Genomic DNA, 27,866 nt, shown 5'->3' on the forward strand with positions numbered 1-27,866 from the left:
CGATGCCATTCACACACATGCCAGAGACATGGCTGCACTTGTGGCCTGGATGGACTCCTCCATCGCTCGCACATGGATGCGCTTTGCCTGTGGAAGCTCCGCCAGATGTTCAAGCACCTCACGTGGCAAATCCAACATCTACTACGTTGTTGTTGTCTTGGGGGGTATGTCATCAGCCTGAAGTTCAGCATCACTGGGCCTTCCCACAGTCCTCAGAGTGTGAGTAGCCTTGACAGTCACTGCATCTGTCAGCTGCATTGGCGTGATTGTGCTGTACTCACCAGATTGTGATCCTGTAGCTAATCGGACAGGACTACCCACTGACATGAGAATATCTGCACTGGTAGAGGGTGCGGGAGAATGATGTGACAGTGCACCCTCTGAGGCTCCCTCCTCCTACTCAGAGGTGGACGGCTGCTCCCGGTCATGGCAGCTGGCTGCTCTTGTCATTGACCTGAGAGAGAGAAGAGTGATTAGAGGGTAATGAGTATTCCATCACATTCTTCCTAGTCTGGAGCTTCATGTGACCAGTGGTGGAGGGTCTCTTGTGCCCATCCATTAGGCCACTCCCCCGCTCGGGGCTCCACTCCCGTCTCGCCATCAGCTGTTATCAGACCTGTCTCTAGGCCTCCCAGCTCCAGAGCCTCTTGTTACGACCTGCTGAGAAAGTGGTCTAGGGGTTCCCTCTCAGCTTTTCCATGGTTTGGCCGTAACAGGGTTTAATTTTGAAAACACCGTGTTTTTAGCTTTCCCTTAGTGTATCCTTGTTCACTGCCCTCCAATAGTAATGGCAAAGAAATCAACCAGACAGGTTTTATTAGATTTAAACAAAAAAGATGTAAGTTTATTAACCTTAAAACTCTAATTTGGTTAAAACTACTAAAAATACGTGACGGGACCACGCTAGCATGCATACGCAATAAACACACACGCAGATAGAGACAAAAAAGGAGAAAGCATCAAGGGGAAAGGTTTGAAGCAATAGCTGGAGTTCTTTTACTGTCTTTTGAGCTCGATGTAAAGTCTTTGGTTGCAGTGAAATCTTGCCATCTCGTTGGGGCCCAGTACACACTTCCAAACTTGTTTTGATGGTTTTCTGTCTTCTTGAAATCCAGTTGCAGTCTCTTCTTTTCCTGTGTGTGTGTGAGAGAGAGAGAGAGAGGGAGATGCTCTCTCTTCAAGTTTAGTTGCAGTCTGACCTCAAACTGTTCTGTGAATACAATTCAAACCAACTAGCTCTTTTTTTCAGGACAACCTGCCCGGCTAGGTTTTGTGGATTCTTTCAATCTTAGTAGACTTCCTCAGTAGAGGGCTAGCATGCTGACTTTCACAGATTCAATGTCTGGTGATCAAAACCCATTAGGTTCATTGAATCAGTGAGCAGTTCCATTGTCTTCTCCAGGCAACTGTCTCGTAGAATGCAAATGTTTTCAACCACTGTCCTGTTAGAATGCAGGTGCAGCCATGTTTTCATTCCAGTAAGAGTTTAAAATTAATGTTCCATATGACAAAATTAATATGCTTCATTCTTGGTTTTCATCACATTCTTCTACCCTGAGCATCAGGATGGCGATATATTGGATGCCACCACCCTTCTTGGCTTTCTCCCTTGCGTTTTGAACTCGCTTCTCCTGTATGCACATACATTTCCATTGTAGTTTCCCATCACTGTTATGACCAGGTGAGAAAGAGGTCTAGAGTTCTCTTTCAGCCTTCACCAGGACTTACTGTAACAGGGTTTAATTTTAAACACACCATGCCTTTAGCTTCCACTTGGTGAATCCTTGTTCACCACTTTTCAATTATAAGGCAAAGAAACCAGAACAAACAGCCATTCTTAGCTTTAAAGAAGAAAAGTTGAAATATATTAAACTTAACCTTAAACTCTAATTTAGTTAATGCCTATGGATACACGACGTGTCCCATGCTAGCATGCATACGCAATACACACATGCAAATACAGACAGAAGAGAGCAGAAGAAAAATAAAGTGGAAAAGTTTGAGGCAATATTGGAAGAGTTGTTGTTAAGGTTCTTCGAGCTCACTGTAGAGTCCTTGATTGTAGGTAGATCTTGCTTTTCATTGGGGCCCAATATTCTTCTTAAACCTTGTTCGCTGCAGGAGACTTTTCCCTCTTGGGGTTCATGTGTCTTCAGTGGATTCAGAGGCTTGTGAAAAGAGATGGGAGCAGACAGACAGACAGGAGGTCTTCTTCAGTCCAGGAGCATTCTGCTTTCTGCAGGCTCTCAGTTCACACTGTACAATTCAGAAACCCCCATGTTGACAAGCAGGTTAGTCATGTGACTAACTGATCTGACCACACCTTGGCATTGTGTATTGTATCATCTTAGCAAGGAATGGAATGAGCTTCCCTGCCTTCAATGTCTGTTGATATGTAAATGTTTTTTTTTCAGCCAAGGTCTGGCAGTCCTTGTAACAGGCCTGCTCTTCTTCCCAGCAACAATTTGAAATTTAATATCCAAGTGGCAAAATTAATATGCCTCATTCTTGGCTGGTAGGGGACTAGAAGACAATATGCACAGCATCTGTGCTTGTGGAAGCTTGACTGTCCATCACGATGCCACAGGAAGGCTTCCAGCATGCGGCCACTCAGTAACAGTAGTGCAGGAGTTAAATCTAACTGATTGGAGCCGTCCACAGGGAGGCTGACATGCTCTAAAGGCCAATGCCACTGCCTGGACATCCCCTTTCTGCCAAGTTCATTTTCATCCTTACTCTCATATAAGGCTGTGAGATGAACATTGTGTGCTGCACTCACCTTGCCGGCTCGCATCAGGTCATTGATCTTTTCACGGCACTGCAGCCACATACAAGGAATGATTCCATGGCTGCTCACCTCGTCTGCAATCTCCCTCCCGGCTTGCTTTGTTTCCCGGGCCGGCCTCCTCCTCCCATCCTGGGGGAAGAGGGCCTCCCTCCTAGCCTGAGCAGCCTGAAGGAGCACCTGCAGGGAGGCATCCATAAACTGTGAGGCCACTCGATCTCCATTCTGGCATCTCCAGACATGTTTCTGTTGCCAGGGTTCCCTGTCTGGCCTCTTCAGAGCTGATGCCTTTGCTACTGGGTTCCATTTAAATATGGTGCCAGCTTTGACTAAGTAGAGACTTACCCCCACCTGCGCCTTCTCAGTGGACAGCTCCCCAGCCTGCTGGACATTAATTACCTGGTTCGAAGAAGATGAAGAATACAACCAAACCCCTGCCCACCTGGTCGGGTCCAACAACAGGACTTCGAGGCTTCTGAGAAAATTATGGCCAACATTTCAAGTCAATGGCCTTTCATCAAAACTGTGAAAAGTTAGAAATGTAATAGTTTTGAAGCAAGTGAAAGGGGCAAGAGTGGACAAGAGAGGTTGAGAGTCTTGTTAGGAAGAAGAAGGATGCGTATATAAAGTTGAGGAAAAAGGGCACAGGCATAGCTCTGGAGGGATACAAGATGGCCAGGAAGGATCTGAAGAAAGGGATTAGGAGAGCTAAGAGAGGGCATGAAAAATGCTTGGCGGGTAGGATAAAAGAAAACCCCAAGGCCTTTTACGCGTATGTCAGAAATATGAGGATGACTAGGGGGACCATAGGTCCGGTCAAGGACAATAGCGGGAGACTGTGTGTTGAGCCGGAAGAGATAAGTGAGGTTTTGAATGAGTACTTCTCTTCGGTATTTACGAATGAGAAGGGGTGTATTACTGAAGAGGACGGTGTGAAACAGACTGGTAAGCTCGAGGAAGTGCTCGTTAGGAGGGAAGATATGTTGGGGTTTTTGAATAACTTGAAGATAGACAAGTCTCCCGGGCCTGACGGGGTATATCCAAGGATGTTATGGGAAGCAAGGGATGAAATTGCAGAGCCGCTGGCAATGATCTTTTCATCTTCTCTGCTGACGGGGGTGGTACCAGGTGATTGGAGGGTGGCAAATGTTGTGCCCCTGTTCAAGAAAGGGAATAGGAACAACCCTGGGAATTACAGGCCAGTTAGTCTTACTTCGGTGGTAGGCAAGTTGATGGAAAAGGTGCTGAGGGATAGGATTTCTGAGCATCTGGAAAGACACTGCTTGATTCGGGACAGTCAGCACGGTTTTGTGAGGGGTAGGTCTTGCCTCACAAGCCTGATTGAATTCTTTGAGCAGGTGACCAAGCAAGTGGATGAGGGTAAACCAGTGGATGTGGTGTACATGGATTTTAGTAAGGCATTTGATAAGGTCCCCCATGGTAGACTTATGGAGAAAGTCAGGAGGCATGGGATAGTGGGGAATGTGGCCAGTTGGATTAAGAATTGGCTAACTGATAGAAGGCAGAGAGTGGTCTTAGATGGTAAATACTCAGCCTGGAGCCCAGTTACCAGTGGCGTGCCGCAGGGATCAGTTCTGGGTCCTCTCCTGTTTGTGATTTTTATTAACGACTTGGATGAGGAAGTCGAAGGGTGGGTCAGTAAATTTGCAGATGATACAAAGGTTGGTGGAGTTGTGGATACCGAGGAGGGCTATTGTCGTCTGCAAAGGGACTTGGATAGGTTGCAGTGCTGGGCTGAAAAGTGGCAGATGGAGTTTAACCCTGAAAAGTGTGAGGTCGTCCATTTTGGAAGGACAAACATGAATGCAAAATACTGGGTTAACGGTAGGGTTCTTGGGCATGTGGAGGAGCAGAGAGACCTTGGGGTCTATGTGCATAGATCATTGAAAGTTGCAACTCAAGTGGATAGGGCTGTGAAGAAGGCATATGGGGTGTTAGCGTTCATTAGCAGAGGGATTGAATTTAAGAGCCGTGAGGTGATGATGCAGCTGTACAGGACCTTGGTAAGGCCTCATTTGGAGTACTGTGTGCAGTTCTGGTCGCCTCATTTTAGGAAGGATGTGGAAGCCTTGGAGAGGGTGCAGAGGAGATTTACCAGGATGTTGCCTGGAATGGAGAATAAGTCTTACGAGGAAAGGCTGAACATTCTAGGCCTCTTCTCATTAGAAAGGAGAAGGATGAGGGGTGACATGATAGAGGTTTATAAGATGATCAGGGGAATAGATAGGGTAGACAGTCAGAAACTTTTTCCCCGGGTGGAGCAAAGCGTTACAAGGGGTCATAAATTTAAGGTGAAGGGTGGGAGATATAAGGGGGATGTCAGGGGAAGGTTCTTTACCCAGAGAGTGGTCGAGGCATGGAATGCCTTGCCCGGGGAAGTTGTTGAGTCAGAAACTTTAGGGACTTTCAAAAGGCTTTTGGATAGGTATATGGATAAAGGAGAATGATGGGGTATAGATTAAATTGTCCTTGACAGAGGACAAAGGATCGGCACAACATTGTGGGCCGAAGGGCCTGTTCTGTGCTGTATGTTCTATGTTCTAAGAACAAAGGGGAAGGTTTATGATAGGTTGGAAGATAGGAGAGATTAAATGACAAAAGACTCGGTGGTGCAAATCCAAAGGGAGTGGCAATGGGACAAGTAAAGAAACAAAAGATTTTTCTAAAGGAGCTGTGAATGGCAGAATGATGAGCAACTGCCAACTGAAAGCAAAACAATAGAAAAACGGGAGGAAACCTGCAGCATGCAAAGAAAAGAAACAAAAAGATTACAGCCTGAAATTGTTGAACACAGTGTTGAGTCCGGAAGGCTGTAAAGTGCCTAATCGAAAGATGAGATGCTGTTCCTGGAGCATATGTTGAGCTTCATTGGAATGTTGCAGCAAGTTGAGGAGAGAGAACTCAGCATGAGAGCAAGGTGGAGAATTAAAATGACAGACAACCGGAAGCTCGGCGTCACATTTGCGGGCAGAACAGAGGTGTTCTGCAAAGTAGTCAGCCAATCTGCATTTAGTCTCCCAAATGTAGAGCAGACCATATTGTGAGCAGCAAATACGCTATACTAAATTGAAAGAAGTACACATAAATCACTGTTTTACCTGGAAGGAGCATTTGGGGCTTTGGATGGTGAAGAGAGAGAATGTGAAAGGGCAGGCGTTGCATCTCCTGCGCCTGCATAGAAAGGTGCTGTGGGAAGGGGAGGGGGTGTTGGAGTGATTGAGAAGTGGACCAGAGTGTTGCAGAGGCAACAGTCTCTTCGGAATGCTGAAAGTTGAGGGAGCGAAAGATGTGTTTGGTGCTGAAATCACGCTGATGGCGTCAGAAATGGGGGAGGATGATCCGTTTGATATGGAGGCTGTTGGGATGGAAGCTGAGGACAATGGGAACCTTATCGTGGTTCCAGGAGGGAGGGGAAGAGGTGAGAACAGAAGTGCATGAAATGGAACAGTCATAGTCGAGGGCCCTGTCAATCATGATGGGTGGGAATCCTTGGTTGAGGAAAAAGGAAGGCCTATCAGAAGTGCTGTTGTGGAAGTTTGCATCAACGGAACAGATATGATGGAGACAGAAACTGGAAAATGGAATGGAGTCCTTACAGGACGCAGGGTGTGAGGAAGTGTAGTCAAGATAGCTATGGGAATCAGTGGGCGAATAATGAAGAGTTCAATGAAGAATGCAGGAGGGCATGCCAGAAGCAGCACCAGGCATACCTAAAATGACGTGTCAACCTGGTGAGGCTACAACACGGGTCTACACGCATGCCAAACAGCGGAAGCAGCATGTGATAGACAGAACTAAGCAATCCCACAACCAACAGATCAGATCAAGGCTCTCCAGTCCTGCCACAACCAATTAAACAACTAACAGCAGGAGGAGGCTCCACAAATATCCCCATCCTCAATGATGGGGGAGCTCAGCACATCAGTGCAAAAGACAAGGCTGAAGCATTTGCAACCATCTTCAACCAGAAGTGCCGAGTGAATGATCCATCTTGGCCTCCTCCTGAGGTCCCCAGCATCACAGATGCCAGTCTTCAGCCAATCCGATTCACTGCATGTGGTATCAAACAACAGCTGAAGACACTGGATACTGCAAAGCCTATGGGTCCTGACAACATTCCGGTAATAGTACTGAAGACTTGTGCTCCAGAACTGGCCATGCCCCGAGCCAAGCTGTTCCAGTACAGCTACATCATTAGCATCTACCTGGCAAAGTGGAAAATTGCCGAAATATGTCCTGTACACAAAAAGCAGGACAAATCCAATGCAGCCAATTACTGCCCCATCAGTCTACTCTCGATCATCAGCTAAGTGACGGAAGGTGTCATCAACAGTGCTATCAAGCAGCACTTACTCAACAATAACCTGCTCAGTGACGCTCAGTTTGCTTTCTGCCAGGGCCGCTTGGCTCCTGACCTCATTACAACCTTGGTCCAAACAGAGACAAAAGAGCTGAGCTCAAAAGGGGAGGAGAGAGTGACTGCCCTTCATTTGAACGCAGCATTTCAGCGAATGTAGCATTAAGGGGACAAGCAAAACTGGAGTCAATGGGAATCAGAGGGAAAAATCTCCACTGGTTGGAGTCATACTTAACACAAAAGAAGATGGTTTTGGTTGTTGGAGGTCAATTATCTCAGTCCCAGGACATCACTGCAGGAGTTCCTCAGGGTAGTGTCTTAGGCCCAACCATCTTTAGCTGCTTCATCAATGACCTTCCATCCATCATAACGTCAGAAGTGGGGATGTTCGCAGATGATTATGCAATGTTCAGCACCTTTCGCAAGTGTTCAGATAATGAAGCAGTCTGTGTCCATATGCAGCAAGACCTGGACAACATCCAGGCTTGGGCTGATATGTGGTAAGCTACATCCATGTGACACAAGTGCCAGGCAATAACCATCTCAAACAAGAGAGAATTCAACCATCTCCCCTTGACATTCAATGGCTGAATTCCTCACTATCAACATCCTAAGTGTTACCATTAACAAGAAACTGAACTGGGCCATATAAGTACTGTTGCTCAAGAGCACGTCAGAGGCTTGGAATTCTTCACTTCCTGACTCCCCAAAGCCTGTCCACCATCTAAAAGGCACAAGGTCAGGAATGTGATGGAACACTCTCCACTGGCCTGGATGAGTGCAGCGCCATCAACACTCAAGAAGCTCAACACCATCCAGCACAAAGCAGCCCACTTGATTGACACCCCATCCACCACTTTCAACATTTACTTCCTCCAACACCGATGCACAGTGGCAGCAATGTGTATCATCTACAAGATGCACTGCAGCAACTCACCATAGCTCCTTTGAAAGCACTTTCCAAACCCATGACCTCTATCACCTAGAAAGACAAGGGCAGTAGATGCATGGGAACACCACCACCTGCAAGTTCCCCTCCAAGCTAAACACCATCCTGACTTGGATCTACATCATTGTTCCTTCACTGCCACGGGGTCAAAATCCTGGAACTCCCTTCCTAACAGCACTGTGGGTGTGCCGACAGCACATAAGCTGCAGCTGTTCAAGAAGGCAGCTCACTACCACCTTCTCAAGGGCAATTAGGGATGGGCAATAAATGCTGGCCTAGCCAGCGGCACCCACGTCCCATGAAAGAGTAAAAAGATTAAATATTTGTTGACAGCCTATCCCCAGAAATGGAGACAGAGTTATCGAGGAAGGGAAGAGTCGGAGATGGACCATATGAAGGTGAGAGAAGGGTAGAAATTGGAAACAAAATTGATGAAACTTTCCAGTTCAGGGCAAGAGCAGGAACCTAGAACACAAGAACACAAGAAATAGTAGTAGGAATAGACCATAAGGCCCATCGCGCCTGCTCTGCCATTCAATACCATCATGGCTGATCTTGTGCTTCAATTCCATTTTCCCACTCACTCCCCATATCCCTTGATTCCCTGAGAGACCAAAAATCTGTCTATCCCAGCCTTAAATATATTCAATGATGGAGCATCCACAACTGTCTGGGGTAAAGAATTCCAAAAACTCACAACCCTTTGAGTGAAGAAATTTCTCCTTATCTCATTCCTAAATGATCAGCCCATTATCCTCAGTCTGTGTTTTAGATTCTTGGATCAGCGGAAACAATCTCTCGGAGTCTACCCTATCCAGCCCCTTTAGAATCTTGTATGTTTCAAAGAGATCACCTCTCAATCTTCTAAACTCCAGAGAATATAGGCTCAATTTACTCAGCTTCTCATCATGGGGCAACCCTCCCATCCCAGGGATCAACTCATGAAACTTCACTATACTGCCCCCAATGCAAGTATATTCTTCCTTAAATATGGTGACTAAAACTGCACACAATATTCCAGGTGTGGTCTCGCCAAAGCTCTGTACAATTGTAGGAAGACTTCTCTACTCCTTTACTCCAACCCCCTTGCAATAAAGACCAAAATGCCATTTGCTTTCTTAATTGCTTGCTGTACCTGCATGCTGACTTTCTGTGTTCCTTGTATGAGCATACCCAAGTCTCTCTGAACATCAACATTTAAAAGTTTCTCACCTTTTAAAAATATTCTGCTTTTCTATTCTGTCACGCCAACTTGCTTTGTTGAATGATAATTTTCTTTAATCCACTGACTGGAGATCTGAATTAATATTTTTGAAGAAATTTAAAAAAGAACAGATAAAAAAGATGACTCTGCTGGCAGCCTAGGACGGCCACCTATTTTGCAACAGTATCCTACATTGCATGGACTATGAGGAGGGAGATGAAATGGCTGCTCATCCCAGCAAGAACCAAGACCCAGAAAGGGAATTACCTTTTTTTTAGCAAGAAGAGCAACACGCTACCATGTTTGAATCACTGGGTGACTGTCATGTGACAATCCCCTCCCCATCCATGGTTTTAATCTTGTGTTTCTCTACAGTGGCAGAGGAGAAGCTTCTGGACTCTGACACGTACAAACCCAAGTGGGGGTCCCTCTCTCTCTCTCTCTATTTCAGCTTACAAGCTTCGAACTCTGACTGTTGACTGACCACGTTTGCATACAATCAGAAACCCTGTTGGAGGAAATCATCCACATCGCTGTCTCCAAGGGACCCACTGAGCCAGTCATCTATCTCTTCAGATTAAAAGCCTCAGGACCACCAAATTCAGCTAGAAGCCAGCCGAATCACCAAATACCACAGGCAATTTCCCCCTTTTTTCCAAGGACTCTAACTCAACCAATCTACCTTTCCGCACTCTGTAACCTATTGATGTGCGTGTAAACCTCTAGTGTGTGTGTGAATGAAAGTTGGTGCATAGTTTATTTTCATTAGTTTGGTTTAGGTACAATAAAGTTAACCCCTTCCTTTGTTAAACTCAAGAAAACCTTTCCGATTGGTTCTTGTTATGATCATAGCAAGTAGGTAATCAAACACCTACTGAATTGATAAGTACATCCACTTTAAGAAAGAATTAAAACCTGTTGTGGTCAAATAGGGAGAGGGCAAAAATGGAAGCCCTTCGACCCCTCCTCATCTGACCGTAACAATTCTTACAACCAAAGTGAATAACTCACACTTCCTGACATTATACTCCATCCCTCATCTTGTTGCCCACTCACTTCACAGAATCACAGAATAATAGTGCAGAAGAGGCCCTTCGGCCCATCGAGTCTGCACCGATGCATTAAAGATACTTGACCTGTCTACCTAATCCCATTTGCCAGCACTTGGCCCATAGCCTTGAAATGTTATGACGTGCCAAGTGCTCATCCGGGTACTTTTTAAAGGATGTGAGGCAACCCGCCTCTACCACCCTCCCAGGCAGGGCATTCCAGACCGTCACCACCCTCTGGGTAAAAAAGTTCTTCCTCAAATCCCCCTTAAACCTCCCGCCCCTCACCTTAAACTTATGACCCCTCGTAACTGACCCTTCAACTAAGAGGAACAGCTGCTCCTTATCCACCCTGTCCATGCCCCTCATAATCTTGTACACCTCGATCAGGTCACCCTTCAGTCTTCTCTGCTCCAGCGAAAACAACCCAAGCCTATCCAACCTTTCTTCATAGCTTAAATGTTCCATCCCAGGCAACATCCTGGTGAATCGCCTCTGCACCCACTCCAATGCAATCACATCCTTCCTATAATGTGGCGACCAGAATTGAACACAGAACTCCAGCTGTGGCCTTACCAAAGTTCTGTACAACTCCAACATGACCTCCCTGCTTTTGTAATCTATGCCTCGATTGATAAAGGCAAGTGTCCCATATGCCTTTTTCACCACCCTATTAACCTGCCCTTCTGCTTTCAGAGATCGATGGACAAACATGCCAAGGTCCCTTTGTTCCTCGGAACTTCCCAGTGTCAGGCCATTCATTGAATACTTCCATGTCACATTACTCCTTCCAAAGTGTATCACCTCACACTTTTCAGGGTTAAATTCCATCTGCCACTTTTCTGCCCATTTGACCATCCCGTCTATATCTTCCTGTAACCTAAGACACTCCACCTCACTGTTAACCACTCGGCCAATCTTTGTATCATCTGCGAACTTACTGATCCTACCCCCCACAGTCATCTATGTCGTTTATATAAATGACAAACAATAGGGGACCCAGCACAGATCCCTGTGGTACGCCACTGGACACTGGCTTCCAGTCACTAAAACAGCCGTCTGTCATCACTCTCTGTCTCCTACAGCTAAGCCAATTTTGAATCCACCTTATCAAGTTACCTTGTATCCCATGTGCATTTGCTTTCTTGATAAATCTCCCATGTGGGACCTTGTCAAAGGCTTTGCTGAAATCCATGTAAACTACATCTACTGCACTACCCTCATCTACACACCTGGTCACATGCTCAAAACATTCAATCAAATTTGTTAGGCATGACCTCCCTCTGAGAAAGCCATGATGACTATTCCTAATCAAATTTTGCCTCTCCAAGTGGAGATAGATTCTCTCCTTCAGAATTTTCCCTACCACTGATGTGAGATTCACTGGTCTGTAGTTCCCTGGCTTATCTCTACAACCTTTCTTAAATAGTGGGACCACATTAGCTGTTCTCCAGTCCTCTGGTACCTCCCCCGTGGCCAGAGAGGAATTAAAAATTAGGGTCAGAGCCCCTGCAATCTCCACCCTCACCTCCCACAGCATCCAGGGACACAAATCGTCCAGACCTGGAGATTTGTCTACTTTTAAGCCTTCCAAAACCTTCAATACTTTGTCACTCCCTCTGACAATTTGCTCAAGAACCTCACAGTCTCGCTCTCTAAGTTCCATATCGACATCCTTATTCTCTTGGGTGAAGACAGATGTGAAGTATTCGTTCAACCCCCTACCAATGTCCTCTGGCTCCACCCACAGATTCCCCCTTAACCTATCTATATCTCTTTGCAGCCTCTCTGTGTCCTTTTCACAACTTAAATTCCCACCTAGCTTTGTATCGTCGGTAAATTTAGATACATTACTTTCTGTCTCTTTGTCAATGTCGTTGTTATAGATTGTAAATAGCTAAGGCCTCAGCACTGATCCTTGCAGCACTCCACTAGTCACAGGCTGCCAACTTGAAAATGCCCTGTTTTTGCTTGCTCTTTGCTTTCTGTCCATTAACCAATCCTTTATCCATGCTAATATATTACCCCCAACTCCATGAGCCATTATATTGCCTATTAACCTTTTGTGTGGCCCCTTATCAAATGCCTTTTGGAAATCCAGGTACATTGCATCCCCTTTATCTTCCCTACTAGTTGCATCCTCAAAAAACTCATAGATTTGTTAAACACCATTATCCTTTTGTAAAACCATGTTGACTTTGTCTGATCATACTATGATATTCTCAGTGCTTTGTTAAGACTTCCTTAATAATAGATTCCAGCACTTTCCCAATGATTGATGTCAGGCTAACTGGCCTGCAGCTCCCTGCTTTCATTCTCCCTCCTTTCCTGCCCCTGCACCAATCCAGTTATCAATGTACCAGAAAAAGAGGTGAGGGAGGGGGCCCAAGTCAGACTGGAACAAGGAATGTTCCACATATCTTACAAAAGCACGGGAATATCTGGGCCCCTTGCAGGTATCCATAGCAATGCCTTTTATTTGGAGCAAGTGAGTGGAGTTGAAGAAGTTGTTCAATGTGAGAACAAGTTAAGTCAGACGGAGGAGGATGGTGATGGATGGAGACTGGTTGAACCTCTGTTCAAGGAAAAATCAGAGAGCCCTAAGACGATCCTGGTGGGGGAATGGAACTGTAGAGAGATTCAATGTCCAACAACAACAACTTATATTTATATAGCACCTTTCACGTAATAAAACATCCCAAGGTGCTTCACAGGAGCATTATAAAACAAAATATGACACCGAGTCACTTAAGGAGATATTAGGTCAGATGACCAAAAGCTTAGTCAAAGAGGTAGGTTTTAAGGAGCGTGGTGCTGAAGCAACTGAAGGTGCAGCCACCAATGGTGGAGTGATTAAAATCAGAGGCCAGAATTAGATGAGTGCAGGTATCTTAGAGGTTTGTGGGACTGGAGGAGATCACAGAGATAGGGAGGGGAGAGGCCATTTGAAAACAAGAATGAGAATTTTAAAGTCAAGATGTTGCTTGATTGGGTGCCAATGTAGTTCAGTGAGCACAGGGGTGATAGGGGAATAGAACTTGGTGCGAGTTAAGACACAGGCAGCAGAGAGTTGGATGGCCTCAAGTTTATGGAGGGTAGAATCTGGTAGATCAGCCAGGAGTGCATTGAAATAGTCAAGTATAGAGGTAACGAAGGCATAAATGAGGATTTCAGCAGCAGATGAGCTGATACAGGAGCGAAGTCAGACGATGTTACAGAGGTGGAAATAGGCGGTCTTAGTGATGGCATGAATATGAGGTTGGAAGCTCATATTGATTGGAAGTTGCAAACAGACTAGCTTATTTTCAGACTGTTGTCAGGGAGAGGGATGGCGTTGGTAAATAGGGAGCAGAGTTTGGAGTGGGGACTAGAACCAATGGCTTCAGTTTTTCCAATATTTATCCATGGTGAAGTGGAGACAATTAGGGCCAGGAAATAGGAAATTGTTAAAGGAGCGCATCTGAAATGTCACGGATATATGTTGGAAGAGACTGGACAAGGGGATGAAAAATAGAGTCAAGATACAAAGGAATTAGTTCAATGGGGCAGGATCTAGCTGAAATGATAGGTCTACCAGGGCAGTCCTGTTTGTGGATCTTGAGGAAGGAGGTAGTAGCAGGCTGTTTGGGATTGGGGACCAAGAGAGTGGAGTTCGTGGAGGGAAGATCTCCAAAGGAGATGAGGTCAGTGACAGTCCTGGAAACAATGGCTTGATGCTCGGTGATGGGGTCATGGTCCGGGGGGAGGTAGGAGGAAGTTTCAGAGAGTTGGAGTTCGGCTTCTGCATGTAGAGGTCAGTTCACCGTACAACAACAGAATATTCTTTTCAGCAGGTTTGATGACAATGTTATGGTTGGACCTAAGAGAATGGAGTTCAGCAAGTTCAGAGGGAGACAGGTTAGAGTGAGTGAGGGGAGCAGAGAAATTGAGATGGCTGTTGACACTCCGTTGCATCTGTTCCAATGATGCAACCTTCCATACCAGCACTTTTGATATGTCTTCCTTTTTCCTCAACTATGGATTTTGCCCCCACCGCCCCTGCCAGCATGGCTGACAGGGTCATCGGCCATGTCTGTCCCATTTCACATATTACTGCTCTCACCCCTTCCCCTCCCTCCCAGAGTTATGGTAGGGTTCCCCTTGTCCCAGGGATAGGCACCGACATGTTGCACCACGGACATTTGACAAAATTATTGACTCAGCCACAGACATGGGGGCAATTAATCTGTATATAAAGTGTATAGCCAACCCAATTCCATCAAAACACAGTTTGATTGAAAGAATTAAAAAAAGTTGTACCACCAAGTCTTTTGTCATTTAATCTCTCCTGTCTTCCAACCTATCACACACCTTCCCTTTTGTTCTTTTTCTATCTTCCCCCCTTTCACTTGCTGCGAACCTAATACATGTCTAACTTTTTCAAGTTCTGCTGTAAGGTCATCGACATGAAACGTTAACTCTGTTTCTCTCTCCACAGAAGCTGCCTGACCTGCTGAGTATTTCCAGCATTTCCTGTCTTTATTTCAGATTTCCAGCATCTGCAGTATTTTGCTTTTGTAACTTCATTAGGAGTCTTCCAGAATGGGAAGCAATTAGGCTAGATTCTGACCTTTCATTGAAACTTCCTTAATATCCTTCACACACTCTAAACTTGGCCATCGGCACAGGAGGGATGTGGCTGGGACTCCTTGCATCAAGAGATCTCATGTCCAAGGCCCTCGGTGAGACCTGATAAAACAGCAGAGCTATATCTGATTATGTATACCATGAGAAGGAACCACCAGGCGGCATAGGCCAGGATCATGGTCTGAACTGCTGAAGAATAATAGTATTTTGTAAAAAGGTTATTCTACAGCAGCTCCCCTGAATAGGCACTCATTGCTTAGATGCTCTAGATGCGTCCTGAGAGGTATGGGCGCCTGCCATTAGCAGCCAAATTCCGGAATCTCCTATCGACTCCAGAAGATCCACCAGGGTCAGCAGTGGAGGTTTTTGATGAGTGCATCGTGACATGAACATTAGCACCTCACCATGGATTTCATTTTTAACAGTTTTTCCCATTTTATAATTTTGGTTTTCATCAGAGAGCAGTGCTAGATAATTCCTCTTTATTTTCCTTACATAATTGTTTTCATAAATTTGGAATGCATTATAACATGAGTGATGCTGATGTTTCTGTACAAAATTTGTTAATTGTATCTTCGCTGTTGAAACATCATCAAAATTTCATGTCAACTTGAAAAGATCCATCTAATGTGCAGGAGCACTGGTCAAAGGATTTGGAGTGATTGATCTCGGAACAGTCGAGGGAGGAAATTTGGAATGGACACCTCTAGTATCCATCCACCAAGGACAGTCAACTTTAACTAACCTAGTGCCTTGTTTGGTTTGAAACCCTTTTTGCTTTCATGTATCTTTTCTCTGCTCACGCAACTGTGTTAAGAAGGGGTCTTTGTACCATGTATTTTAGAGCTGTATGAAGATCAAGCCTTTTTGGCAAAAGGTATTGGCAACTATCCAGAAAACCACAAAGAAGCAGTCCCTCTGTTGGGGCTGCCTCTATGGGAAGTTGTAACCAACAAATCCTGAACGCTAATTCAACTGATGTCAATGATCATATGGAGGGGCATTCCTGCAGGTGGAAGAATGAGAATTCCACTCCCAATGAGAAACATTTGTCTCAGTGCACTTATGGAAATTGCCACAATAGAGAACATTACATATTCTTTGCCTTTGAGACAAAATATGCTTTCTGTTTTAGAAAATTGCCTGCTTTTCAGGTCACAGTGAAAGTACAAATCATAATCAACTACAGTCAAAAAAAAGCTGTTTGAGCTATGAATTCTCATTGTTTTCGAGAAAGATTGTAATGGTGCACCTTGGAATTGGCTTTCCTTATGAAATTGAACCAGCAGTGGAAAGAAGTTTGATAACTTAATAAGGGTGAAACTAAAGGTTCGAGGGATTCATCAGGGATGATTTCAATTACTGGTGGAGAGCGGTGGGGAGGCTGGCAGTGTCCTTCCATTGCCTGAATGTTCTTAGCCATTTTGAGGCCCGGGCCTCATTTCTATTCCATTAGATGGCAAGCGGGAGAGATGGCTGGAAATCACCTGGTGCTCATGCTTAATCGCCAACAGTCAGAGTTTGGGGGTGGGGCTGGGAATGGGGGGTGGCAATCCTGGCAGTGGAACTTGGACTGAATGAATGACCTAGATTTTATTTTGTGGGCCTGGGAGCAGCTTCCTTACTCCAAAAACAAATAAGCTATTTTCTGTGCTTTTTAAGGTTAGGCCTCTTGCCACCTGATACAAACACACAGAGCATGTCCAGTGAATGTTTCGTCGACTTGCATTGGAGTCTTATGTACATCATCTGATCCCAATTTGCGTTAAGTTAATGAGGCTCCCACCTGATTAGGGAAGGTGTCAGGGACGCCCTTGTAAAGGCCCGAGTCACAATTGGAGGAGGAACAGGATAGGAAGTGCAGCACTCCAATTAAAATAGGCTCTATGGTTCTTTAAAATTTAGAACTCCCAATCACTTTGCAACTTTAGGGGTTGGCACTCGAGCCAAGATAATGAAGAGAAGAAGATAATGACTGTTAAACTTATAGCTATGAATCTAAAACTGACATCTTCACCTAGATCTGGAGTACCTAGACAGGTGAAGGGAGTAGATGTTATGGATGTGCCACAGTGATAGGATGAGTTATTTTGTAAATAAGATGTTGAGGTGGCCATAGCCATCTCTCGGGGTGCAAATTCTTTTCGTCCTTTCAGTCTATAATTAAAATCATAGTGCCTTACAGTATATGCTGCTTCTTTGAACATGTTGTCTCTTTCGTCCTAGCTTTTTCCCATAACCTTGCAAATTAGTTCTCTTCAAATACATGTCCAATTGCCTTCTGAAAGTTCCTATGGAATCTGAATCTACCACCCTTTCAGGTAGTACATTCCAGATTGTAATACCTCCCTGTGTGAAATACTTTCCCTCATTTCCTCTTTCAACTATTTTAGATCTTTGACCTCTACTTACCAACCCATTTGCCTGAGGAAACAGCTTCTCCCCAACTTCATAGGATCATTAGATCATAGGAATTAGGAGCAGGAGTAGGCCATTCGGCCTGTCAAGCCTGCTCCACCATTGAAACAGGTCATAGCTGATCATCTACCTCTGTGCCATTTTTCCCCACTATCCCCATATCCCTTGATGTCGTTAGAATTCAGAAATCTATCGATTTCTGTCTTGAACATGCTCAATGATTGAGCTTCCACAGCCCTCTGGGGGAGAGAATTCCACAAATTCACCACCCTCTGAGTAAAGAAATTCCTCCTCATCTCAGTCTTAAATGGCCTGCCCCTTATTCTGAGACAGTGTCCCCTGGTTCTAGACTCATCAGCCAGGGGATACATCCTATCCACATCTACCCTGTCACGCCCTGTAACAATTTTGTAAGTTTCAATGAGATCACCTCTCATTCTTCGAAACTCTAGAGAATACAGGCCCAGTTTTTGCAATCTCTCTTCATAAGACAATCCCGCCATCCCAGGAATTAGTCTGGTGAACTTCCGTTGCATTCCCTCTATGGCAAGTATATCCTTCCTTAGATAAGGAGACCAAAACTGTAAACAAAACTCTAGCTGCATTCTCACCAATGCTTTATACAACTGCAGCAAGACATCTTTACTCCTGTACTCAAATCCCCTTGCAATGAAGGCAAACATACCATTTGTCTTCCTAATTGCTCTTTTGAAACCCATCATGATTTTGAATAGCTCTATCAAATCTCCTCTGAAACTTCTCAGCTCTAAGGAGAACAACCCAAGATTCTCCAGCCTCCCTACCTAACTGTGACCAGAACCTATTTTTAATTTGTTCTTGGAATGTGGGTGTCATTGGCTAGTCCAGCATTTATTGCATACCCTTAATTATCCTTGAGAAGGTGGTGGTGAGCCACTGCAATTTCAACCCTTACTTCCTCCAGTAACCTAGGATGCATTCCATCTGGACTAGGAGACTTTTCTACTTTAAGGACTGCCACCCTTTTAAGTACCTCCTCCTTATCTATTTTTATCCTATACAATATCGCTACTACCTCATCATTTGCTGCTACATTGGCAACATCCTCTACCTCCACAAGAATATCTCCTTTTTGGTCTCTAATCGTTTCCACCCTTTTTTGGACTACTCTTTCACTATTAACATGTTTATGAAAGCCCTTTGGGTTCTCTTTAATGTTAGCTGCTAATCTATTCTTATATTCTCTATTTGCCACTTTTATTTCCTTTTTAAAATCTCTTTCTCAGCTTAATGAATATATCTGGTCCTGTAACTCATTGTTATTTATGGGACCTTGCTGTGCTAAATTTGGCTGCCATATTTCGCTACATTACAACAGAAACTACACTTCAAAATTTGTGACATCCTGAAGTCATGAAAGATGCTATATAAATGCAAGTTATTCCCTATCATTTTATGTCCCGGTCTCCATAATGGTTAATTTCACTTGTGCTGTATTGTCAGTTGTTAATTGTATTCCAACATCCATTCTAATGATAGAACAACATCCAAATGATAACCCTTATGTTGCCATGGAAGCTGCTAACAACCAACAGTGTAAAAGCACAGAATCACAAAAAAAATGTTATACTACATCTTCATGAGTAAAAAACTCTTAAAACTAGATGTTAGTACCATACTTCACAAATAAATGCTTCAGCTGGCATTGCAAGGTTACTCAGCATCACCTCAGTTGCATTTGGTATAGAATCTAATCCATGATTCCAAAAGGTATTATTATAGGGGCATCATGCCATATTTCTCAACCCTCTATTGGTAATAACTTTCTCTGAAGCATAATGTGGAGACTTAAGTTCATGTAACAATTTACAGTTTTAAATACATATGCAACTTGAAGTACAAATAGCAGTCAAGATGAACTATGGGAAAATGCTGATTTCACTCTTGAGGATTGTACAATTGGCTTGTGGTTTCAATGTTCTAAGTTATAGCGTCATCCTTATTAGTGAATGTTAAATCTGCATTGTGCTTGTCATCTATCTATTATTTCAGAGAACCATTTTGTTTCCAGAACTAAGGTTGCTAAATAACTTACATACAGCAAGTCACAAATAAATTGCGGTTAGATTTCTGATTAGAAAGAAAAACCAAGTCATATAGACTTCCATAAAGTATTTTGTTATAATTGCTATTCATCTTAAAAAAGCCAAACATAATTAATTTTTATTAGGTTGTAAAACCTTGAGTGCACAATATTTTTTATCTCTACAATACAGTACAAATAGCCAATTATTTTTTTTTAATGTGGAACATGCACATGTTGGCAGAGGGTATTGGAATACCAATGGGCTATATCACTATGAAGTGAGATGTCAATTTCTATCCCACACTATTGAATTCGCAGGTTCAGCTCTGTAGCAGTAGGAGGTGCTAAGTGGAATCTACAAAATGCTCTGCAGGGAGAATAATCCTCAGGCTACTCTTGAACACCTTCCAGATCCTAGCCTTAGAATAGTGCTTGTGAAAACCTCAGAGTCAAACACCTGCCAGCCCACTTATCCGCAACTGTTAATAGTGCATTTTGTAGGAAAAGCAGTGAACATAACTTTAAAAGGATAGGCTTACCCTCAGTTGAAAATAATGCCACTTATAATGTATTTACATCATTCATTTGTGGAGCTGGAATGGAGTGGCTAAATTGAGATTCCAATATTTTTGTAATTATTTTGGTATTTTAGCCAACTGCTACAAAATCCCCTCTTCACAGACATTCTGAAAATATCTGATGTAAAAATGCTACTTATCTTTGTCTGTGAAACTTTTGAAACATTGAAGTATGTTGTCTATTTGAATTTTAATGGTATTTAAGCCTGTTAGTCTTTCTGGTTATCAGCTGGAACAAAACTCTACAATGATACTGGATTAGCCCCCCTTGAGGCCTGCTCTGGGCTGTCTGTTTTCTTTGTGTTGGACTGTCCTCCTTTGTAAAGCTTGATTATTTGCTTGTGTTTTGTTGCCTGAAGCCCTTTGCTGCAGGATAGTGATTATGTAGAGACACATAGTTTTTTTTTCTCCTCCACATTTTGGATAGCAGATGGTTATAATCCAACAGGTGCACTTAGATCACTCCACCAAGTTTTACATCTGCTGGGCACACAAACAACATGCTGGCTTCTCCACTAGGCCAGCTGCAACTTTTACTGTTACCAGTTCTGCAATGGATCAGGTGGTGAGAGTAAAGGCTGATGACCTTTGACTAAGTACTGCTGCATGAAAAGGCTAGACTTTCAAAGTATGCTTTGATCATTACTTTTTTGTGGCGAAAATGGAGAAAGAGCAAAAGATGACCATCTCTCATAGGAAATGATGGACAGTTTTGTTTATGAAACTGGAGTTTAAGCTGATGATAGATGGGATTTTGATCAAATGCAATGTAAATTGTATTGATGTATGAAGAAGAGGCATTAAACCTGAAGAAATGATAAAAATGTATTGAAGGTTTCCTTCCATTGCTCAATATAACCGTTAAGCCAATTTGTATCTTTAAACTTACAATACAATGTACAGTAAAACTGTAAATTGAAGAAACTGATTTCTCAGCAATGTTTTTGCATGATCAGTGCTACCAGAATGTTACAGGCCAAGATGATTGAAGGTCCCAGATTGTTCTGAATATGCTGTAGATAAAGTGACAACAAAATTATTAATTATTGTTAATTGTTAGCTTTAGTTCAACTTCAATTACAGTCAAGTCTTAATGCCAGTATAACTTATTGTAAAAATGTTACATTGCTCTTTTAAAATGGCATTTTCTGCTATGCTTTAATTTAGAATTCTCACAGTATTATCTTTTTAATTACGTCTGGGGTAAAGATGAATGGGGATTAAATTCTATAGCACCCGATAATGAATGCAAAATTTCTGGCTTGCTGAAATCGCAAACCAGAAGAGAAAGACCCCAGGATGGTCCCAGGTTCATCCTTGGGCCTCATTGGAATAAAGTTGGTAAGCTATGGGCACCAATGAAATGTCCCAATCCAATTCGCTAGAGCCAGCCTGCAAGTAAGTCCAAGCAAGGGAGAGGCAAAGAGCGGGGGACGTGTATCAATGTGGAGGCAGAACGAGCATACCTGCCTCTCCTGGCTCTACATGAAAATACGTTTTTTTAAAAGCATCCAGTGGTTCCTTTAAGGATCACTGGCAAGACTGTTTCAGCATCTGGAAAAATAAACTAGTCTGAAAAAAATTCCTGAAAATGGAGGCAGGACATTGATTTCAATGTTGAATGCTCAAATGGGGTCTGCTAAATTTGGCATCATTGCACCTGTTGTATGCCTGTAAAACTGTGCAACAATGTTGAATTTATGCCTCGATAACTTTGCAATAGATTGCTCGTAATATGTTGGTCATACAATCTTACTGATTTGCCTGCAGACATGGAGACATAGTTAATCTAGTCTGTGATATCTAATGGAGCCTGTTAAGAATGTTGTGCCCTCAGTTTAGAGAGAACAACATGAATAATATTGCAAAGATAGTAGAGCTAGCGGCTTGAAGAATGTTTTAAAATCTGATACTGGATTAGGGAGATGCACCCTGTATTGTGTTAATTTATGGAGATAAAAATCTAGTAATGTTATTTTGACATTTAGAACTGAATATCTAATCCAATAAAATATGTTTAAAGTCGAGTGTTCTATTTGAATATTTAAAAAAAACTTCTGTTGATTTCCCTATTTTCCGGCTCGCATGTTAAAAACTATTCAATATGTAATTTTATCTTGACAGACTTGAGGTATTAAATGTGTTGAATAATAATATGAATGTTTCAATAATCTGGTGGGTGGGGATTTGGGCAATGCACTTGTAATAATATGCAAGGAACTGTTCTCATTTAACAAAGCAATCAAGTAAGAGATTATTGACTTGATTTTTTTCTTTAGAGTGGAGGATAAAAAAAGTGCTTATTAGTAACTTGTATTGATTTCACATTTTGGGAAATCTTTATTTTCTAAAAGTACATTTGTTTTGAAAATCCAGATATCTACAACATTATGTTCTTATTTTACTGAAGTTCTTAAAATATATCATCCCCTAAAGTGTTAAATTTCTTGATTTAATTTTGCTACTTTAAAAATATGAATTACAACAAATGAGCCTTGTGACAATATAGGATGAACTTTGATCTGAATGTTTTGGAATTCCCAAGCAAAAAGCCAAAACAAATGTTGGATTCAGCTGCATGCTAATCTAGCAGTTGGAACATCAATGTATTTTTATCATAAAAGCCCCTGGTTACAGGTTACAAACATGCTACAGAAAACATGACTCTACTTTCTTAATTTTTAAGCAATTGTCGGTATGCTTCAGGCTGGTCATTCAAATTTAATTAAAAATGCGAGAATCTCTATTGAATTCCATTTATGTATAGTTTCCAGTTTGATGTTAAAAAATCCCAATATGTGTGTTAGTTTTATCAATTCCAGAAATGTGTTTAAAAGACTTTTATGGATTTGTTAAAAGCAATGCACAGAAAAAATGCCAAGAATTTCAAACAACAATTTTAAGTGATAGGTATTTTTATTAAGTCCAGCTCAACCAAAATACTGTATTTAAAATGGTCAATTGATAGTGAAATCCTGTGCCTTACTGTGGCTTTCCTTCGAACCAAAGGACTGAAAAAGAACTGCAAAGCGCTCACATATCATGAATCTGATATTGGCATAAACTATTGACTACTCCTTTTATGAGAAAATGAAAGTGAGGATTTACCACATGTGCCTCTGAATGATTTTTTAAATTCTTTCATGGGATGTGAGTGTCGCTGGCTAGGTCAGCATTTATTGTGCACCCCGAATTGCCCTTGAGAAGGTGGTGGTGAGCCGCCTTCTTGAACCGCTGCAGTCCGTGTGGTGTAGGTACAGCAACAGTGCTATTAGGAATGGCAACATAGTTCCAAGTCAGGATGGTGTGTGACTTCGAGGGGAACTTGCAGGTGATGGTGTTCCCATGCATCTGCTGCCCTTGTTCTTCTAGGTGGTAGAAGTCGTGGGTTTGGAAGGTACTGTCAAAGGAGCCGTGGTGAGTTGCTGCAGTGCATCTTGTAGATGGTACACACTGCTGCCACTGTGCATCAGTGGGGGAGGGAGTGAATGTTGAAGGTGGTGGTTGGGCACCAATCAAGTGGGCTGCTTTGTCCAGGATGGTGTTGAGCTTCTTGAGTGTTTTTGGAGCTGCACTGACCCAGGCAGGTGGAGAGTATTCCATCACACTCCTGACTTGTGCCTTGTAAATGTTGGACAGGCTTTGGGGAGTCAGGAGGTGAGTTACTCGCCACAGATTTCGCAGATTCTGACCTGCTTTTGTAGCTGCAGTACTTATATGGCTGGTCCAGTTCAGTTTCTGGTCAATGATAACCCCCAGGATGTTGATAGTGGGGGTTCAGCGATTGAACATTGAAATGGATTGAATCAACATTGATTGAATGCCAAGGGGAGATGGTTAGTTTCTCTCTTGTCGGAGATATGTCATTGCCTAGCACTTGTGTGGCACCAATGTAACTTGACACTTATCAGCTCAAGTTTGAATTTTGTCCAGGTCTTGCTGCATATGGCCAAGGACTACTTCAGTATCTGAGGAGTCACGAATGGTGCTGAAGATTGTGCAATCATCAGCAAACATCTCTACTTCTGACTTTATGGTGGAGGAAGGTCCATTGATAAATGGAGGTGGGTCAGATGAAGTGTTGGACTAACTTAGATTCCCACGGCAGCCGTCACTGAGGCTGCAGGTTCTCCTGAGGGAGAGATCTGTGGTTTGTGCCAAAGCCTTCTGCAACACGGATAGTGATGAGGATTGTCAGAGGATACAGCAGGATATAGATCGGTTGGAGACTTGGACTGAGAAATAGCAGATGGAGTTTAATCCGGACAAGTGTGAGGTCATGCATTTTGGAAGATCTAATGCAGGTGGTAAATATACAGTAAATGGTAGAACCCTTAGGAATATTGACAGGCAGAGAGATCTGGGCGTACAGGTCCACAGGTCACTGAAAGTGGCAACGTAGGTGGATAAGGTAGTCAAGAAGGCATAAGGCATGCTTGCCTTCATCGGTTGGGGCATAGAGTATAAAAATTGGCAAGTCATGCTGCAGCTGTACAGAACCTTAGTTAGGCCACACTTAGAATATTGCATGCAGTTCTGGTCGCCACACTACCAGAAGGACGTGGAGGCTTTGGAGAGGGTACAGAAGAGGTTTACCAGGATGTTGCCTGGTCTGGAGGGTATTAGCTATGAGGAGAGGTTGCATAAACTCGGATTGTTTTCACTGGAACGACGGAGGTGGAGGGGCGACATGATAGAGGTTTACAAAGTTATGAGCGGCATGGACAGAATGGATAGTCAGAAGCTTTTTCCCAGGGTGGAAGAGTCAGTTACTTGGGGACATAGGTTTAAGGTGCGAGGGGCAAAGTTTAGAGGGGATGTGCGAGGCAAGTTCTTTACACAGAGGGTGTTGAGTGCTTGGAACTTGCTACCGGGGTAGGTGGTGGAAGCAGGTACGATAGCGACGTTTAAGCGGCATCTTGACAAATACATGAATAGGATGGGAATAGAGGGATACGGTCCCTGGAAGTGCAGAAGGTTTTAGTTTAGGCAGGCATCAAGATCGGTGCTGGCTTGGAGGGTCGAATGGCCTGTTCCTGTGCTGTACTGTTCTTTGTTCTTTGTTTGGTCTTTGTACACCAGAGGGAAGTGAGATGTCACAGGGGAGCCGGAGGCCTGGCACCTGGGGCAGGGCAGACCCTCACTTCATCAATGCTGGATGCTATGAGGGAGATGAGGGAGGTTCTTTTTCTAGAGGGTGGCAGGAGGAGGCCACCTCATTGTGCAGCAGGGGCATCTCTCTGTTCACTGTTATCCCTCTGCCCCCTCTTCTTCCTCCTCTCTTACCTCCTGCTCTTCCCCTGATCAGCTGTCTCCTTCCAGGGCCTTATTGCCCTCAAGCTTCACACATCTCAGGAGGGCCATGTAATGGAAAGCACAGTAGAACACCACAATGACCAAGACTCTTGCAGCATGGTATTGGAGGGCACCAGCCGACTGATCCAGAGATCCGAATTGCACCTTCAGAAGCTCAAAGAACTGCTCAATGGTTGTCCTACTTGAGCAGGTGGGCATTGGTTGCATCACATCTATGTCTTTGCCTGGGGCTCCCTTAGAGTGGTCAATAGCTATGTTTTCAAGGGATATCCCTTGTCCTCATCCATGCACTTTGGGGGTTGGAGTGAAGTACTGAAGCTGTCTGGACTGGCGAAGGATGAAGGAGTCATGACAGCTGCCAGGAACGCGAGCGTACACATAGAGGAAGCTCTTCTTGTGTTCGCAGACAAGTTGGATGCTGAGGGAGTGGAAGCCCTCCCTGTTGATGGATCTCACTGGGTGCTCGCTGGTTATATTGATAGCCACTTGGGTACAATTGATGATAAGCGAGTCGTGGTAAATGGTTATTTTTCAGACCGGAGGATGGTAGATATTAGTGTTCCCCAAGTGTCAGTGCGAGGACCACTGTTTTTTTTTGCTATGTATAAATGACTTGGATTTTAGAATACGGAGTAGAATTTCACAATTTGCCAATGATACCAAACTTGGAAGAGTGGCAAAAAATTAGGATGATACAAATCACCTACAACAGGACATAGATAGGCTAGGAAAATGCACAGACAAGTGGCAGGTGGAATTTAATACAGAGAAGTGTGAGGTGATGCATTTTGGCAGACAGGATAGGGTGAGACACAGTTCTAAAGAGTGTGCGGGAACAGAGGGACATGTGGGTGCATATGCATCGATCTTTGAAGGTGGCACGACATATTGAGAGAGTAGTTAGCAAAGCATATGGGATCTTGGGCTTCATAAATAGAGGCATTGATTACAAAATCAAGGAAGTTATACTGAACCTTTATAAAGCTCTGGTTAGGCCCCAACTAGAGTATTTCAAGTAGAGTATAGTCCAATTCTGGTCACCACATTTTAGGAAGGATGTGAGGGTCCTTGAGAGGATGCAAAGGAGATTTACCAGAATGGTTCCAGGGATGGGGGATTTTAGTTACAAGGTTAGGTTGGAGAAGCTGAGTTTGTTCTCCTTGAAGCAAAGGAGATTGCGGGGAGGTTTGATAGAGGTATACAAGACGAAGACAGGCTTAGATAAGGTAGACAAGGAAAAATTTAAAATGATAGCAGTAAATGTCCACTTAAACCAGTTTACATGATAACATTGGAGCGTGGCAAGGCCTGCTCGGGTCTACAAAAAAAAACTCCGCCCGAGCCTGACAGAACCACATCCAACCCGAGCCTGACCCTGCTCCCATTAACTGATGGCACAAGGACTAGGGGTTACAGATTGAAGGTTTTGGTGCAGGGGAATGTGAGGAAGAACCTTTTACGTAGCGAGTGGTAATGACCTGTGACTCACTGCCCACGAAGGTGATGAAAGCAGAAGCAATCAATGATTTCAAAAGAAAATTGGCTGGGCGCTTGAAAGAAATAAACTTGCAGGGCTACAGGGATCGATTGGGGAAGTGGGACTGGCTGGATTGCTCTGCAGAGAGCTGGGGTGGACTTGATGGGCCAAATAGCCTCCTTCTGTGACGTAAATGACTCTATGACTCTATGTGCAGGTGTATATAAAATGCCCTCCAGGAGGAGCCCAAGTTGGTTATTTTCATTGACAAGTTGACAAAGTCACACATGCAACAATTTCCATCACAACAGTAAATAGGTTAATTTCTTACTTTTGCAGTTTTCTCTTTTTATACATTTTCTTGATGCTTGGCTGTTTAAAATGCCTTTTTAATCTGACTAAAATGCAAGCAAAGTAGAAATAGATTACAAGTTATTGTTAAGTTTTAATTTTGTACAGAGAAAGAGGAAAATTTAAGGCAAGGTTTTTAGCACATTGCTGTGTGTTAATCATCCAAACTCACTACACAACTTTCAGTTCTTAATACAGTAAGTCCAAAATCTAAATATCTTTTTTTTCCTTAGGGCTTCCTCAGTAATGATTACCTGACCTAGCTATAACACTTACCTAATCTATCTGATCACTAATGTGCAGTTGTGCATGAAAAACCAGTTTGGCTCTTCAGAGGATCAACGTATATGGTGGAAAAGATTGAACTACCCTAAAGTCACTTTCATATCAAACTTATCAAGTATCAATAATAAGAAAAAAGTGGTTGAATATGATGATGCATGGAACTGCTTCAATTTTATTTAGAAGATGTCTCAGGTCGGAAAAAGTAACCTTTTCAGCACTGGATTTTCTTTGGAACTGCCAAAGTACAGCTTTGAATTATTTTGAATCTGAGAGGTCTTCCACCAGAATGTCATGCTTGGGAAGGAAATAGGAAGCGGTGTATATTGGGTATCATGCCACTGTTGGACTCAGATTCATAGACCCAAGTTCAGATAACAGCTTCGAC

The sequence above is a fragment of the Heterodontus francisci genome, chromosome 5, assembly GCF_036365525.1.
Source record: "Heterodontus francisci isolate sHetFra1 chromosome 5, sHetFra1.hap1, whole genome shotgun sequence".
In the NCBI taxonomy this organism is placed as follows: Eukaryota; Metazoa; Chordata; class Chondrichthyes; order Heterodontiformes; family Heterodontidae; genus Heterodontus; species Heterodontus francisci.